We start from the raw sequence: 17255 nt of genomic DNA, 5'->3' as shown, positions 1-17255 counted from the left end.
TCCCTCCCCCCCCTCTGCCTCTTGTCTGCCTGACCCAGGCTTTCCCCCCTTTCTCCTCTACATTAACAACAGAGAACCTCCTCTGCATTTTTCCTGCATCCTGCATCATCCAGCTTGACACTGTCCACTTCACACCTGACAGTGCTCTTGGAAGAATCCTCTAAAATCAAGTCCCGTGCGACACTTTTTCCTAAACTCACTGTGCTCCCTGTTCAGGTTGGGATAAAATTAAGCACAGTAGTTAGATGATTGAGTTCCTCTGTGACCTGAATTCCTTTGCTTCAGCCTCATCCTTGATTGAGCCTCTTCCAGTCACATGACACATGCTAACCTAACCTCTACTCTCCTGAGCTATTTGGAATGAGTGGGTGATTCATTTCAGTTTCCTTGAAAGATATTTGTCCATTCACCTTTTTCTCAACTAACTCTCAGACATTTAAGAATACCTGTACTGGACTTTGATTCTCCTTTAACCGTCCTGGCAGGAGTAAAGATAGTCTAAAAAGAGACTTGCACCTTTCCATTCAACTATCAGACTAATGAAACAATGGACAAGAAGAAATTGAAACTTCCATGAAGGTCTCAGGCTAGAAGATGGAAAATGTAGCTTGTCTGTCAGAAAAAAAAATTTTGACCACTTTGCAGGAGATCCTGGAGCCAAGACGACGATGATGGTCAGATCTACACCTTACCAGGATGGCTCAGCATGTGTCCCTCTTGCTTTCTATTTAAACCCATATGTCACATCAGTCACCTTGATAAACTTGAGGAAAATTGTCATTGGATCCTTTGCTCTACTTTCCGTTATTGAACTTGGGGGTTAGGGTACAACCTATGCCTATATCAGGTCCAGTCACCCATCTTGAATAAGCCAACTAAAAGAGACAAGTTAGAAGTGATAGGAGAAGGCATACATATTCAGCGTGGCCCCACTGGGGGATGAGGGATGAAGAGGTCCAGGGAAATCCATTTCCAGGGTCCTGACATGAGATTGAAGCTTAAATAGAGGGTCAGGGATATGTACATCTAAAGTGTCCCACCTGCCCTTGACCCAACATTGACCTTCTGTGTCATCCTCTAAGGTAGTCTGACCAGTTGTTAGAACCATGTGAAATATCTGCCAAGTTCTTCTTCTTGATGTTTTTTTCCTTCTTTCATCATAAGTGAGATTCCTGGGAAAATTCCAGTTCCAACAGTCTGATAGTAAGATCAAGAGACACAGTGCTTCTTTAAAATGTCTTCATTTCTGCCAGGCTTTTCACATCTCCAGTGTGGTCATATCACCCAAATGTTTCCCTGGATAGGGTGTCATACCTTTGTAGAGATAGAAACGGGAGGATCAAAGTTCAAGGTTGTCCTTTGGCTATGTAGCAAATCTGAGGCCAATCTGGGCTTCTTAAGACCCTGTGTCAAAACCACCACCAAGAATAACAACAACAAACAAACAGATGGAAACACCAGGCAGGCAAAGCAGGGACATCTCTACTGTAGACCTCAGTGCCTGATGACATCCTTAGCCTTTGGATTGGTGAAAGCCAGTGGTCTGTTAAGTTCAGCAAGGATTTACCTAAGAGTCATCAGATAGGAACTATTAAGAGGGCTAAAATTAGCCCGTGATAATTCGTCTCTTGACCTGTAACATTCCAGCTCTCCACAACCGCAGACACAACAGTCAGTCATCCTTGGAGAATCTTTTTAAAAGTTTTTAGGTTTACTCATTTTATTTTATGTATGAGTATTTTGCCTGCACACATGTCTGAGCACCACATGCACGTTTGGTGCCCATGGAGGTTAGAAGAGGGCATCAGATCCCTTGGAACTGGAGTTAGGAATGGTTGTGGACCACTATGTAGGTGCTGGGAATAGAGCCCAGGGCCTCTTCCATAGCGACTAGTGTTCTTAACTACTGAGCCATCTCCCTAGTCCTAGAGAGGCCTCCTCACCTCAAAATGTCAGCTCATCCAGCATGCTGGAGATCACAGCTTACTTGTATGGGTTCCCCTCGAAGGCTGGGAGTCTCTGCAGGCATAGGCTGCCGCTCCACACACATCCCTCTTGGCCTCTTCTGTGTCCTCTTTTTGCACGGGATGCTTAATTTCTTTTTCTCACCCTTATAAAATATCTTAGGAAAGAACAGTAATTACAAGGAGGGAATATTGTTAGACGCTGTGCTAGGTGTGGGGGAATTTAGATAGCAGAAAGTCATGGTTTCTCTCTTTTAGGAATGTGTGGCTCAAAAACTAGAGAAATATTCCTACATGTGATGCACATAAGATGTAAGCACTGAGCGCCAGGCATCAGTATAGGCGTCGGCTTAGCTGGAAGCAAGAGCCATTACTTCCGGTAAGATTTGGGGTATGAGCAGCTGGGTATGGTGATGAAATCCTTTAACCCTAGCACTTGAGAGGCAGAGGCAGGTAGATTTTTGAGTTCAAGGCCAACCTAGTCTACAGAGTGAGTTCCAGGACAGCCAAGGCTACACAGAGAAACCCTGTCTCAAAAGAAAAAAAAATATTTAAGGTAGGAAATTCAAAGGGAGAAGGTTGCCTTCTTTGGATAGGGACCTGGAAAATGAAAGGAACAGTGGCTTTTTCACACCAGGAAAAAAAAAAAAGGCAGGGCAAAGAGACCATGTAGAGTCAGCCAATAGAACGTGTACCCTGTGTGATTTTCATGGGAAAGAAACCAGCTCACAGGTTTGGTATGGACTGGGTGAAGAGATGGGGATGTCGAGAGATAACAGAAATTAAATTTAAAATGCTACTCCAGTCCCCTGGGCCTAATGCAGTGCTCTGCAGGAGTTGGGATGAGGAGCACAGATACCAGTGCATGCCTGGTACATTATGCAAGAAGCAGAAAATTTTCCTTCTGCCTGGAGAACCCATCTTGGAGACGATCAGGTAGTTTACCTCCTGTAATGACCTCTGCTGGGGTGCAGCATGGTGGACTGGAGCCCAGCTAGCATCAGGCCTGGATGAGTGCTGCTTGAGTCTTGCTTGGTCTCACTCCCATGCTTGAAGCCTCTTATCCTCTGTGTCTTACTGCCCTCCCCCTTGCCCCTGCCTCTCTTCCATCTCCATAGCTCTGTCCTCCTCTCCATAAGTTCTGATCCCCATCTTCCACCATGCTTTGCCTAAGGGTTTTAATTTTTTCATTGCTCTCATCTTTCTGTTTCTGAGCTGTTGAATCTTTTGTCTTTTCTTCTCACTTATCCATACCCCTTTTCTTCCTATCATGATTCCTCATACTTAGCAGCTGGAGTTCAGGAAGGAGTCAGAGGACACACAAGGATGACTAAAAATGAAGCAGAATGCCAGGAGACTTGGCTGACTCCTGCCCTGAGTGGATCATCTCCTTATTTTTTCCTAGCTGACCCTGACTGTCCTCACACTCACAGGACACCTCTAGCACCTATTCCATAGCTTCTAGGCAATGAGACCTTCTTTTAGACAGGTCCCAAGCATAAGCAACCTTCTCTAGGGAGTTGTTTGCCCTCTACTGTCTCATTTGCCTCAAGTATGTTCTCCACCAAAGCCCAGGGGACTTCTGGGAGAGAGAGGGGAACCATATTTACATGCCAGGCTGGTAGCTCTAGTGGTGGTCTTTTCCATGTAGGGGATGACAGATTTGGCCACTATTACAAAGTACCCAGTATAGCTCTAGAAAAAACCGTTGGAGGTTGAGGCCAGCATATCCATTAGCTTCACGCAGAATCATTTCTAGTTCTCATCTTCCCCATCCAACATCCTGTGACTAATAGGTAAAAACCTTCAAAATCTATTAACTAAGCAGACCAGCAGCCTCGATCAATCCAAAGGCTAAGAACATCATCAGAGAACATCTGAGGAGTATCAAAAAGCACCCCTATCTTGCTGTCACCCTCTTTCTGATCTGCCCACTGATGAATTTTAAACTTGCCTTTAGGACTTTGTTCTGAGAGCTATAAAACTTCATAAAACCACTTCCATGTTGGAACGTGAAATTGGGTTAGCAACAAAGCTGTGTTCCCAGGCCATGGCTACTCAAAATGGCTCCAGAATAAGTCACCTCTTATTCTGTCTAAGAGGAGGGCTGTGGCTTTAGCATCAACAGTACACAGATTTAGATGACCCAAAATTCCATGTTCCAACATGGCAACCATTTAATAATTTTTTGCAATAACATAACAAAGAAAATTATAACTCAGGGCTCTAAAAAATATGTTGATGGAAATATGAAGTAGGTGGGTTATAGCAAAATGGAGGAGCTTCTACTACAGGTTTCAGATATCTGATGGTATTCCTGGCCTTTTGATTGCCAAAAATCTAGGGTTTATTAAGTTAATACATTCCCAAAAAAGATTTAAAAAAAATTGTTACTCAACAGATGTTAGGTCCAGCATAGAGGTAGACAAAAAGTGGCTATTTAGGAAGCTAAAGATAGCCAAAGATAAGTTGTAATTAGGCTGTGGACCTGTAACATTTTAATGTCTCCACAGTAATTGAAGTCCTAACCATTTAATTGCCTGGTAGAAGGTTCAGCTGAGGGTGCAAGTTTTTCCTGGGATGTTTGTTCTCTCTGTCAGTTCTCCTGTGAGTAAAGGAAGGAATTGAATGTTCTGCAAAATGTTAAGCTAAGAATGTAGAATGTTAATTCTCTGTGTTAGGAGCATTTCCCAGACAACTGAGATTATCTCGTGTATTCAAGAATGCTCTCTGTGGTGGGTATTCCATGAGTAGTCTGAGAGGAGCCACTGAGTAGCAGGGGCTGGGTGGACTGGTGAGAAGGAAGAGAGCCAGGGTGCTCTCGGGCAGGACTATGTCTGAAAGATGAAGAGTGCCCGGTGCAGTGGCCTACATCCCCTCTTCTTCAATGTTCCCTGAGCCTTAGATGGAAGAGTTGCATTGTAGATTTATCAGGTGGGGCTGGGTACCCCTGTTCACATAGTCTACAGTTTTACCGGTTGTTGATCTTTGCAATAATTACCATCTTCTATAAAAAGAAGCTTGTTTGGTGAGGGGTGAGAGCTACACTTATTTGCAGGTATAAGGACAAAGTATTTAGGATACAGTGAGCAATTAATTGGTTTAGGAAGATGGCAATGGTGCATTTTCCACTGGGATCTATGGCCTCTCCAGCTACAGGTTTGCAGTACCACATGTGAATTCCCTCCTATTGAGCAGCCCTCCAGTCCAAACAGGGATCTGTTAGTTACCCAAGTACCCGTGTGGCATCACTGCAGATACCTTGCCAGGCTAGTCATTGTGTGGTCCACGGGTGTTACAGCTAGTTAGAACTCTTGCTTGCTTTTTCCCCACTCTAGGCAGCTTATGACCATCACCCAGTACTACAGAGCCGTCCTTCCGGGAGAAGGCTCATCCTTCCGGGAGAAGGCTTGCATTTCAAGTTCCCTAAGGTCCAAGGGACTCCCAAAATAATAAAGGTTAATAATAAAGGCTATACCTATTGCCCTTGACTGCTTCTTAAAACTTGATTTGCTTTTAGGTTTTTACAGAAGGTCACAGTTAAGAACATGCTTTGAGTTTCAAAAAAAATTTTGAACTTAAAAGCAGTGTTGAACCTTGGAAAGATTATGGGGACTAAACAGATTTTTGAATTATGAGATGGTCCCAAGTCTGTGGGGACCAGGAAGTGGAATATGGTGGCTTCTGTGGGAAACGTTCTCTGGAGGTTCACATATTTAAATCTATGCTCCACAGTTCTGCGCCCCTTTTAGAGAGGTTATGGAATCTTTAGGTTATGGAATCTTTAGAAGGCATAATCTTGTTGGAGAAAGTAAGTCACTAGGAGCAGACTTGGGGGGTTTGTTTTGTTTTATTGTTTTGGTTTTGGTTTCTTTTTTCTTTCTTTCTTTCTTTCTTTCTTTCTTTCTTTCTTTCTTTCTTTTTTTTTTTGGTTTTTGGGGTATTTTTTGTTGTTTTATTTCACTTTACTTTTACTATGTGTAGCCCTGGCTGTCCTAGAACTCACTCTGTAAGCCAGGCTGGCCTCAAACTCATGGAGCTAGATCTGCCTGCCTCCACCTCCCTAGTGCTGGGGTTAAAGGTGTGTGCTGCCATGGCCTGGCTAAGTTTGAGGGTTCCTAACACCACCTCATGCCCAGCCCACGCTCCTGCTTCTCACCTGTAGGTGGAAGTGTATCTTCTCAGTCTCCCGACTCTGGACACCTGCTTCTGTGCTTCCCTTCCCTTACAGGCTGCCTATAACTGTAAGCCCAAGCGGACTCGCTCTTCCCTGCATGACTTACTTTTGTTTGTGGTAACTCTTCACAGCAACAGAAAGTAATTAATACAGGGATCTTGTTTTGTTCTTCTACATGTGAATATTCAGTTTCCCCAAATCCATTGTTGATAAAGCCATTTTTCCAATATATACATTTGCTATTTACATTAAACAAACAAACAAACAAACACCTTGGTGTAGGTCTTCTATTCCATTCCATTGGTCTTCATTCCTACATTCTTTATTCTTGATACTGTTGAGATGGCTGGGGTCACTCAGTTGGTCCACCAATTAGAATTAAGCTTGATAGTAGTAATCAGTTTCCAAAGGTTTAGTCAACTTTGGTCTATTGTCTGGATGGAGCTCTCAAATGATGTACATTTTGGACAGTTCTTGTACATGAGTAGATTGGCCAGCGTCCTCAAAGTTCTCCCCCAGTATCTCCCCCAGTTTGCTCTCTTAAGACTTCTTCCCCACCAGGATGCTCTTCCAGAAACTTGGTCATATCATACACCCTGTGGTACAGCCTCACCCAGTTCCTCTTGCTGTCTTTGTGCTTCTGAATCTCTTCCAGAGTATAGCACTTCACAACCTTGTCTTCCAGGGTGTAGCTCTTCCAGAAACTTGGTCATATCATACACCCTGTGGTACAGCCTCACCCAGTTCCTCTTGCTGTCTTTGTGCTTCTGAATCTCTTCCAGGGTGTAGCACTTCACAACCTTGTCTGCCTGCCCAGCCATCTCAGAACAGCAAGCTTCTCAGGTCGAGCAACACAGTCATGCAGCGTGGCGCATTGTTTGCCTGGGGTTTCTTATGCGTGGAGTCATCTCGTCTGTAAACAACGCTGACTTCTTTTCCTATTTGTACCCCTTTTATTTTCTTCTCTTGCTTTATTGTTCTAGCTAGACATTCAAGCATAGTACTGAGTGTATTGAAAAAGATAACGGAAAGTGGGCACTTCTGTCATTTGTGGAAATGCTTTTGAGTTTTTCTCTATTTAGCATAATACTGGTGATAACTTTGTCAAGTCTTTGTTGAGATAACTTCCTCCTATTCCAAGTCTCTCCTGGGCTTTCAAGATGAAGGGGTTTTGTCAAGAGCCTTCCTCAGTTATTGAAATGTTCGTGTGCTTTTGTTCTTGAGTCTGTTTATGTTACGTCATATAATGTAATAATAGATTACATTTGTTGATGTATGTCTTAGGGTTTCATTGCTGTGAACAGATACAATGACCAAGGCAACTCTTATAAGGACAACATTTAATTGGGGCTGGCTTACGGGTTCAGAGATTCAGTCTATTATCATCAAGGTGGGAGCATGGCAGTATTCAGGCAGGTGTGGTGTAGGAGGAGCTGAAAGCTCAACATCTTCCTCTAAAGGCTGCTAGGAAAATACTCACTCCAGGCAGCTAGGATGAGGGTTTCAAAGCCCATGCCCACAATGATGCACTTCCTCCAACAAGACCACACCTACTCCAACAAGGCCACACCTCCTATTAGTGTCACTCCCTGAGCCAAGGATTATCAGTGCATTACTAGAATTAAGTCACCTCGAACATGGTTATGATCTTTACATGTTTTCTTAAGTTCAACACACAAGTATTCTATTGTAATGTGTTTGATCTGTGTGCATGCATGTCCTTATCTGGTTTGGGTATCAGGGAGATGCTGGCTTCATAACAATAGCTTGGCAGTACTCCCTTCTGTTCTATTTAATTAATTAACTAATTTGTTAATAGTTTGAGAAGCATTTGTGTTGATATTTCTCTAAAACTCTGTTAGAATTCTACAGATAATCTATATAAACCTAGACTTTTTTGTAATTTTTTTGTTTTTATTTGTATTGTTTGTTTTTGTTTGTTTGTTTTGTTTTTGCTGCAGTCTTGTTCCATGTTATAGATGTACTCAATTTGTTTATCTCATTTTGGTGTAATTTTGGAGGTTTATCCAGTTTTTTGGAGACAAACCAATTTAGTCTATGTGCTGCCAAAGCAAACATGAGACTAACCAATTTAGTAAGTCATCCATGTTAAGATATTTCCCAATGATTTTCTGAATTTCATTTGTATCTATTTTAATATCTACTTTCCTCTCTGATTAATTAATTAATGAATTTATTTACTTAGTTAGTTAGTTAAGTCTGACTAAAGATTCATTAAAGAACCAATTGTTTCATTGATATCTTTTTTCCATTTCCATTTATTAATGTCTTCTTTGATCTTAATTTAATTGACCTACTGATTTTGAGTTCAGCTCACTCTTGTTTTGAAAACCCCTAGGTTGCATGTTTAAGAAATTTTTTTAGGCTTTCTCTGCTATTTTAATGCAGGGACTTGTAGTTATAGATTTTCTACTGAGGATTGCATTCATTATATTATATAGATTTTTAATATTGTGCCTTGATTTTATTCTAGAAATATTTTAATTTCCTTTTTATTTTCTTCAGTAAGCCATGCATCACTCAATACCGTATTGCTTGATTTCTATGTTTCTGTATGTTCTGTAGTTTCTCTTGCTGTTGGTTTCTATTATTATGCTATTTTATAAAATACAAGAATAACTTCCAGTTTTCTCTATTTATATATTTGCTTTGTGTCCTATTTTATAACCCATTTTAGAGAAATGCTATGTACTGCTGAGGAGACTGTATATTCTGCAGTGTTTAGATGGAAAGCCCTGTAGGTATCTGTTAGATCCACTTTTTCTATGATGTCATTTAAATCCTATGTTTTTGTTTCTATTTTTTTGTTAGGATGACATTTGTATTGGTTAGTTTTTTGTCAACTTGACACGAATTAGGATTGCATGGGAAGAAGGGACTCAGTAGTGGAATTCTTCCGTCAGATTGGACTGTTGACATGTCTGGGGCATTTTCTTGATTAATGATTAATGTGGGTGGGCCCAGCCCATTGAAGGTGTTTCAAGCCTTGGGCAGGTACTCTGGGTTGTATAAGAAAGGAAGCTGATACCCCAGTCACAATGGCCAAGATGCTGGTGCTGTGGGTATACAGGCTGTCGCCCTCATTATAGGAATCAGTTTGAAAGTTCCTCAAAAGTTTGAAAATCAATGTAGGCATATTCCTTAAGACTCCATATCTTACTATAGAGATACTTGCTCATCTCTGTTCATTCCTGCCATGCTCACAGTTGTCAGGGGATGGAAACAGCTTAGAGAAATAGATAATGAAAACGATGTGTATTCACACAATGGAACATTCAGTTGTTAAAAAAAAAATCTGAAATTAACCTACATCAGAGAATCTCTTTTTCCAGAACATGGCAAATAATACAGTGGTCCACAACGGGTCAACAACATACAAAGAAAAAGAGAATCCAGAGCTCTCAGGCCTGAGTGGGAAGCCTGCGTCACACCCTTCCCCACAAAGGCTAGAGGTATTTGCAGAAGAAGGGTGGAAAAAAATTGTAAGAGCCAGGGTGGTAGATGGCCTCAAACAGTGTTCCAGTCCCAACAAGGCAGATGTACATATGAACTCACAGAGAGTGCGGCAGCATGCCCGAGGCCTGATAGAGAAGGTGCAGTAGGCATGAAGTCCTGCCCCTAGCTGACGCACTACTGCCATTTGATGGCTGCTGGGAGACTGAGAGACAGTTTTCCTCAATAGTGTGACAACTGATGTATTGACCACACTCCAGGACAAACTGGATTCAGTTATTTGCAAGGAGAGAGAGAGAGAGAGAGAGAGAGAGAGAGAGAGAGAGAGAGAGAGAGAGAGAGAGAGAGAGAGAGAGAGAGAGAGAGAGAGAGAGAGAGAAAGAGAGAGAAACAAGCTGTGGAGAAGTAGTATTACTCCATTCCTCCTGGGTCTCTACTTCACTTTCTGCCTCCAGGAGGTTCCTGCCTTGGCTTCTCTCAGTGATGGACCTGTAAGCCAAACAACCCCTCCCTTTCCAAGGTGTCCTTTGATTATGGTGTTTATCACAGCAATAGAAAGCAAACTACGACAATCTCATTATTGATGAGACTGGTTTTTGAGGTCAAACAATATTCTTCTGTTGGGTTAATTTATGGTTTTATGTCTAGTATTAGTTTTATGAAACAAAGTACGCCCACATTAGTATACATATATGTTTTTTAAGTGTACATTTGTCTATTATTTGTCTGTGTGTGCCACAGCCTGTGTGGAGGTCAGGAGACAACTCTTAGGTTTGCTTCTTTCCTGTCACCTGGTGGCATCAGATGATAGAGCTCAGGTCATGAGGCTTGCAGTCCAGCAATTCTACCCTTGAGCCATTCAGCAGGCTCTGTATGTTTAAAATTGTGATGTTTTCTTGACGCATTGTTTCTTAATCAGCTTTCTTAGTTTAGCTTTTCTGACAGGTCTTGGTTTGAATCCTATTTTGTCGACGTTGGAGCAATGACAACTTCTTGCCCCCTGCTTCCTTTTACTTGGAATTTGTTTCTATCTTCACACTAAAGTGATGCCTGCCTTTGATGGTGAGGAGCACTCCTTAGCAACAGCTAATGGGAGTCCTTATTATTATTATTATTATTATTATTATTATTATTATTATTATTATTCACTTTGCCAGAATGTGCCTCCTTTTTAAAAAGCCTTTTATCGATGCTCTGTGAGTCTCACAACATGTACCCCAGGCCCACTCATCTCCCCATCCTCCCCTCCATACACAAGCAAACAAACAACAACAACAACAAGAAGCATAGAAAACACCCCATCAGCTCATCATGGAAACTGTAACATGTCACAGTGTGTCCCACGGTACATCCCTCTGTCCACGTCTCTTTACTTGCAAATGTTCAATGTAATGAGTCATCAGCCTGGTTCGAGATCTCTGACTTCTGTGACACCATAAGTGTTGGGTCCTCAGGACTCCTCCTGGTGGTCCTATTATGAAGATCCTCAGGACTGGCCCTTTTACACCCCTTTCAAACCTCCCAATCATTCACAAATGGTATAGATTTTGGAGTGGGCTAATTCAGAGCCAAGTATCAAGCTGGACGAACAAAGGACTGCCATCTGCTCCGCTCCTGACCAGTATAAGAACAGCACCAACAACAAGGGGTCTCTTTGCCCAATGCTAGGGGTTGGGGTGAGGGAGGGGGTGTCCCTTTTTTAACAGAAATTTTAGTTGCTTTTTATTTACAACTGTACTAAGTGCTAAATGTCCACCTTTTACAATAAACAACACACTAGAACAAAACCCACTTCCGAAAGCCATTGCTTTTCTGTTTGGGGCAGTTTAAAGTTTTCCTTTTATCACAAAAACAAGAATATACCTTCACAGGGGCTTGAAATAGGCTATCCTTTTAAACAAAGGCAATGATTCACAAAAGACTAAGAATAGAATATATAACTAGTTGACAAAGACCTAATAGAATTTACTAAAATCAGTCACATCGACAGCACATCCGAAGTGCTCTTGTATAAGATACCAAATGAAGAAAAGAATTTATCAATGTCGAAAAACGTGAGTTTGTTCACAGACAATCTGACAAGTTACCATAAAAAGTGTTTTCTGTGATATAAGGAAAAACATACAACATTATTCTTCCTGAGCCCTTCTAATTCAAGGCTTTCCACTCAATAAAATAGCTGAGGCTCTGAAGCTGAGAAAATGTATTTGAGCACAGTGTGTGAAATTTAATACTTTGATCTTTCTTCCTCCTCCTCCTCCTCTCTCCTCTTCTTCTCTCTCTTCCCCCTCCCCTTCCTCCTCCTCCTCCTCCTCCTCCTCTTCCTCTCTGCTCTGCAACATCAGGTTTTACTGAACTCACAACTAACTTGCCTCCTTAGTGTGCACTCAGATGTGAAGAATACTTCTCTGTGGAGGAATTTTTTAGCTCATCCATTTTCCACTGTCTCTCTCGCTTTTTTATTAAATATTTTCTTTATTTACATTTCAAGTGATATCCCCTTTCCCAGCTTCCCCACAAAAAAAAAAAAAAAAAAAAAAAAAGAAAAACCTTATTCCCCGCCCCCCCCCCCTCTGCTTACTACCCCACCCTCTCCCACTTCCTGGCCCTGGCATTCCCCTATACTGGGGCATAGAACCTTCACAGGACCAAGGGCCTCTCCTCCCATTGATGACTGACTAGGCCATCCTCTGCTATACATATGCTGCTGGAGCCATCAGTCCCCTCATGTGCAGTCTTTGGTTGGCGGTTGAGTCCCTGGAGCTCTGAGGGTACTGGTTAGTTCATATTGCTGTTCCCACTGCCTCTTGATCCCAAGTTTATATGAATGATTCCTTCCCTGCCTCCTCTGCTAGTGCTCCTTGGGGTGTTCTCGGTTGTGTTTTGTGGGCTGGTTGGGAGAGGGAGCTTGGAAAAGCTGTGTTACTCTGAGGAGGCGGTTAGTCACTGGGATCTCTGGCAGCAGGAAGTCCGGTGTATGTGGTACCAGATGAGCTTGGGGTGAACTGCTTGCTGCTCTATGACAGGCCAAGGAGCTGAAGTAACGAAAAAAATTTTTTTGATTGATTTTATTTTTTATTGAACATTTATTTCAAATGTTTTCCCCTTTCCCAGTTTCCCTTTCACAAGCCCCCTACCTCATCCCCCCTCCCCCTGCTTCTATGAGGGTGCTCCCCCACCCACCCACTCCAACCTCACTGCCCTGGAATTCCCCTACACTGGGGCATTGAACCTTCACAGGACCAGGGGCCTCTTCTCCCATTGATGCTTTGTTAGCAAAGTTTGACAAGTTTTCTGGGGTTTGACTCGTTATTACTCCATGGATCTCAGTGGCAGCTGCCTCCCTTATTCCTAGAGAAGTTTGTTCACTGTACTAAGCTATGTGTGGGATGTAGATGAGATTTGGTGCCTTTTTCAATTGTCCCTGAGTGAAGCTAAAGGGCTCAGGTTCATGAACACGAAGACCTGCCCTAGTACTCTTGGCTCTTTGAGCTGAGGCTTTCTCATCCACAGGCACCTCCTTCAGAGGAATACTTCTTGCCTTATCTGCTTGATAGTGAAGTCATTTGATGTGGTAGTACTCCTTCAGCCTTTGGTGCGAAGCAGATGCAGTCTCTATGATGCAGCAAGTCCTGGGAGATGTAGACCTTCCACACACTCAGGGACCACTCTACTTTATCCTGTAAATAGGGGGTCATAAAATATGGCGCTCAATCCAAAGACCTTCAGCATGGGCATCTCCACCCTGTAGTCTCTACAATCTGGCAGGGCTCTAGGGGGAAGGGGGGTGGAGGTGGAGTGGAAGCAGTGGTTCATGATCTTGGATTTTGTGCTTATCCACAAAGATCATTCTTTGACAAACTTTGCAATTCTGAATCAAAGGGCAAAGCAGCCAGCTAAGAACCTAAGGGAACTCCCATGAGTGTGTGAGTCTGCATGCATTGGGCCCGACGTGTGTACATATGAACCCAAAATAAGTGTGTCAACAAACTACAGCTCTGGTGATAGGGTACCTGTCTTCTTGGGGGGTGTGTGGCTTCGTCAGTTCTCAACCCTTTACTGCTGCTAAGAAACCCTCAGCTGCCTTGTGTTGCTAGTGTAGGAGGATGCAGCTGCCCTGACAGTGAGGAGGGTGTGTGTGTGGGGGGGGGAGGAGTCGGTTATTACTACTCAGGATAGCATGGCTAACGGCTCCTGACTTGATCTCTAGCTCCTTCAGTCATTGCTGGCCCCTCCTGGCCGCTCCCAAACCACCTTAAAATCACACATACATGTGCACAGGCATGCATACACACACCACTAGTATCCAAAACAAAACCCCATAAGCTCTGAGCTGAGTCCCACAATCTCTTGCCCCACCCCCTTCCTCTCACTCCAGTCTATATGTCTTTCGATTGGGAAACTGCTGATTGAGAACATTAATGTTGAGAAGTTTGGGGGAAGTCGTTATTAATTTCTGGCCTTTAAAACATTTTGTAGTGTTTGTGCTTTTGTATTCTCCATTTGTTCATTGTTGTTTTCTTCTGACTATATGTTAATAATACACAATGATGGGTTTTCTCATGACCTATCATACCTGTGCAGACTGTATGCATCCCGTGTTGTACTCTCTTCCCTACATTTCTGCAATTGCACTTCCCTTCCCACCTAGCCCTTTCCCACTTTCATGCCTTTTATATTTTAAAATATAAATCAGCGAATTTTGTTAGGGTCACATGAAGGAGGATGGGCAAGGATATGCTTTTAGAAGCAGCTGTACTTTGCCAGTGTCACGCTAAAGGGAAAATAAAGGTCTCTCCTGTCAACCATTAACTGCACCTAAATCCTCAGGGAGGCTAAGACACAGTTGGCCCTCACACTTTCCATGTAGGCTGTTGATTGGCCCATTCTCATACAGATCTACAAAGTAATCACTGCTGCTGTGAGTTCAAGAGCTCAACAGCCACGTCATACCTGAAAGCCAGCACTCCAGAGCATCTTCCCTCTTCTTAGGGGCTTCAATTCTTTCCGATCCTTCAGTGATAGTCTGATTAGATTCATGGTATAGACCTTATATTGATGCCCTTGATCCATTTAGAGGTTGAGTTTTGTGCAGGGTGAGAGATAAGGCTTGAGTTTCACTCTAGCCGTGGCTGTCCCATTTGACCAGAAGCGTTTGTTGAAGATGCTGTCTTTGCACCAGTGTGTAATGTTGCTTTCTTTCTCAACAATCCACTCACGATAGGAACGTGGGCTTATATATGAGCTCTCAGTTGTATTCCATGGACCAATGAATCTGTTTTCACACCCATGCCATGATAGTTTTTGTCTGAGATTTTGGTGAGAGCTATGGATCTGTTGCTGTTTAGAGTTGTTTGGGCTGTCCCAAGGATTTCATGTTTCCATATGGAATTCAGGATGCTTTTGGTGGGGATTGAGTTAAATAAGTAGATTGCTTTGGGTCGGCCTACAGTCTGCGAATGAGGGAGGTTTTTCCATATTCTTATATCTCCCTTGATTTCTTTCTTCAATGTCCTAAAGTTTTTCTTTTACATGTCTTTCACTTCCCTGATTAGATTTATTCAAAGATGTTTTTGAGGCTGTTATGAGTGGTATTGTCTCTCTGATTTCTTTTTCAGTATTTTTTTCTTTTGTATACAGGAAGGTTATTGATTCTTGTGTGTTAATTTTGAATCCTGTGACTTTGCTGAATGTGTTTGTTAGCTATAGGAGTTTCTGGTTGCAGTCTCTAAGGTTTTTTAAATATTTATTTACTTATTTTATGTATATGAGTACACACTGTAGCTGTACAGATAGTTGTGAACCTTTATCTGGTTGTTGGGAATTGACTTTTAGGACCTCTGCTTGCTCCAGTCAGCCTGCTCACTCTGGTCTGCCCCAGAGCTAGCTCCAGTCAGCTCAGTTTGCTCAGTCCCTGCTTGCTCTGGCCCAAAGATTTACTTATTATTATAAATAAGTACACTGTAACTGTCTTCAGACACACCACAAAAGGGCGTCAGATATCATTACAGGTGGATGTGAGCCACCATGTGGTTGCTGGGATTTGAACTCAGGACCTTCGGAAGAGCAGTCAGTGCTCTTACCCGCTGAGCCATCTCACCAGCCCGTCTTTAAGATTTTTTTATGTATAGAATCACATCCTCTTCAAATAAAGACATTTTGACTTTTTTCCTTTCCTATGTTTTATCTTCTTTGTCTGCTAAACTTCTCCTATTGCCGTAGATAAAACTTCAAGCAGTACAAGCTGAGGAAGCACTGTGGAAGAGTGAACAAAAGGATTGTTAGAGGCAAAGGACCAGGAAGTCTGAAGAAATGAGGAACCTCCTAGAAATGACAGCTACACACACTAAACTTCAACAATAGGGCTGCCAAAGCAATACCCTAAGAGTGATAACACCAATAGAAATGCTAATATGGAAAGGGAAATCGGGGCACCACATCTAGAAAAGCAGCCAGCAATTAACATTTATACAGAGGGGGAGAATTACCACGTACTAAGTGGTCAGCCCTGAAGACCAATATATGTATCAAACAACACTAAACAGACTCCACTGAGTGTGTGTGTGTGTGTGTGTGTGTGTGTGTGTGTGTGTGTGTGAAAGCATTGTAAAAATAAGAACAACACCCAGAAAGAATAGACAGGGGGAGCTAATCAAAATTTCGGCCAAAACTGTTTAATAGAAATAATACTTTTTTGTTTGTTCTCTTTCTGATATTTTTCATTAGGCTATAAATGTCCCTCTTAGAGCTGCTTTTATGTGTTTCAGAGAGTGTGTGTTATGTTTTCATTTTCATTTAGTTCCAGGAACTTATTATTTCTCTTGATTTCTTTTTCATTCACTAGTTTTTTAGTCTCTATGAGCTTGTTTATAGAGATTTGGGTTTTTTTTTTTTTTTAAGTTTTCCTGCATTATAATCAGATCGCATATACAGAGTTACTCAGTTTCTCTGAATTTGTTAAGATTTGTTTTGTGTCATAGAATATGATCTATTTTAGAGACACTTTCATGGGCTTGGGAGCAGAATGTCTATTCTTTGGTATTTAAGTGGAAGCCCATTCGACGTGAGATGCCTCTGAAGTCTGGTGTTTCTCTCTGTATTTTTTTGTCCAGACGACCTATCTTCTGGAGGCAGTGGGTGTTAAAATGGCTCAGTGTGAATGGGTTGGATGTTAATCTGTATCTTTAATTTTAGTAGCACCTGTGTTTGGTGCATATATATTTAGGAATGTAATGCCTTGGTGGATTATTCCTTGATTAGGATGAAGCGTCCTTCTTTATCTCTTCTGATGTATTTTAGTTTGAAGTCTATTGTGTCTGTCTGCTCTCTGTGTCCTTTGATTGGCATTCTTCCCCCACTCCCACTCCTTTACTTTAAGATTGTACCTCTCTTTAAAGCCAAGATGAAGTTCTTTGTTATACAGCAGAAATATGAATTTTGTTTCTTAAACCACTGAGGTAACCTGTGTCTTTTGATTGAAGAAGTGAAGCCATAAACATTTATGTTTTTATTTGGAAAGTGTGTGTTGATTGCAGTCATTTTATTTTTTTTCTGTTTGTGTTCTTAGTCATGCTCTGCATACAGCTTTATTTGTTTTCTTTCTACAGTATCATGAGTATGTTTTTATTAGCATGTTTGTT

The 17255-nt window shown here is 42.0% G+C and overlaps 1 pseudogene; it reads right to left on the bottom strand.

Annotated features, from left to right (window-relative positions):
- Positions 1–6519: 6519 nt before the first annotated feature.
- Positions 6520–6962, bottom strand: LOC116094432 (annotated as a pseudogene).
- Between the last annotated feature and the right edge of the window lie 10293 nt (positions 6963–17255).

The sequence above is a fragment of the Mastomys coucha genome, unplaced genomic scaffold (assembly GCF_008632895.1).
Source record: "Mastomys coucha isolate ucsf_1 unplaced genomic scaffold, UCSF_Mcou_1 pScaffold16, whole genome shotgun sequence".
Lineage (NCBI taxonomy): Eukaryota > Metazoa > Chordata > Mammalia > Rodentia > Muridae > Mastomys > Mastomys coucha.
This window is presented reverse-complemented; position numbering and strand designations above follow the sequence as displayed.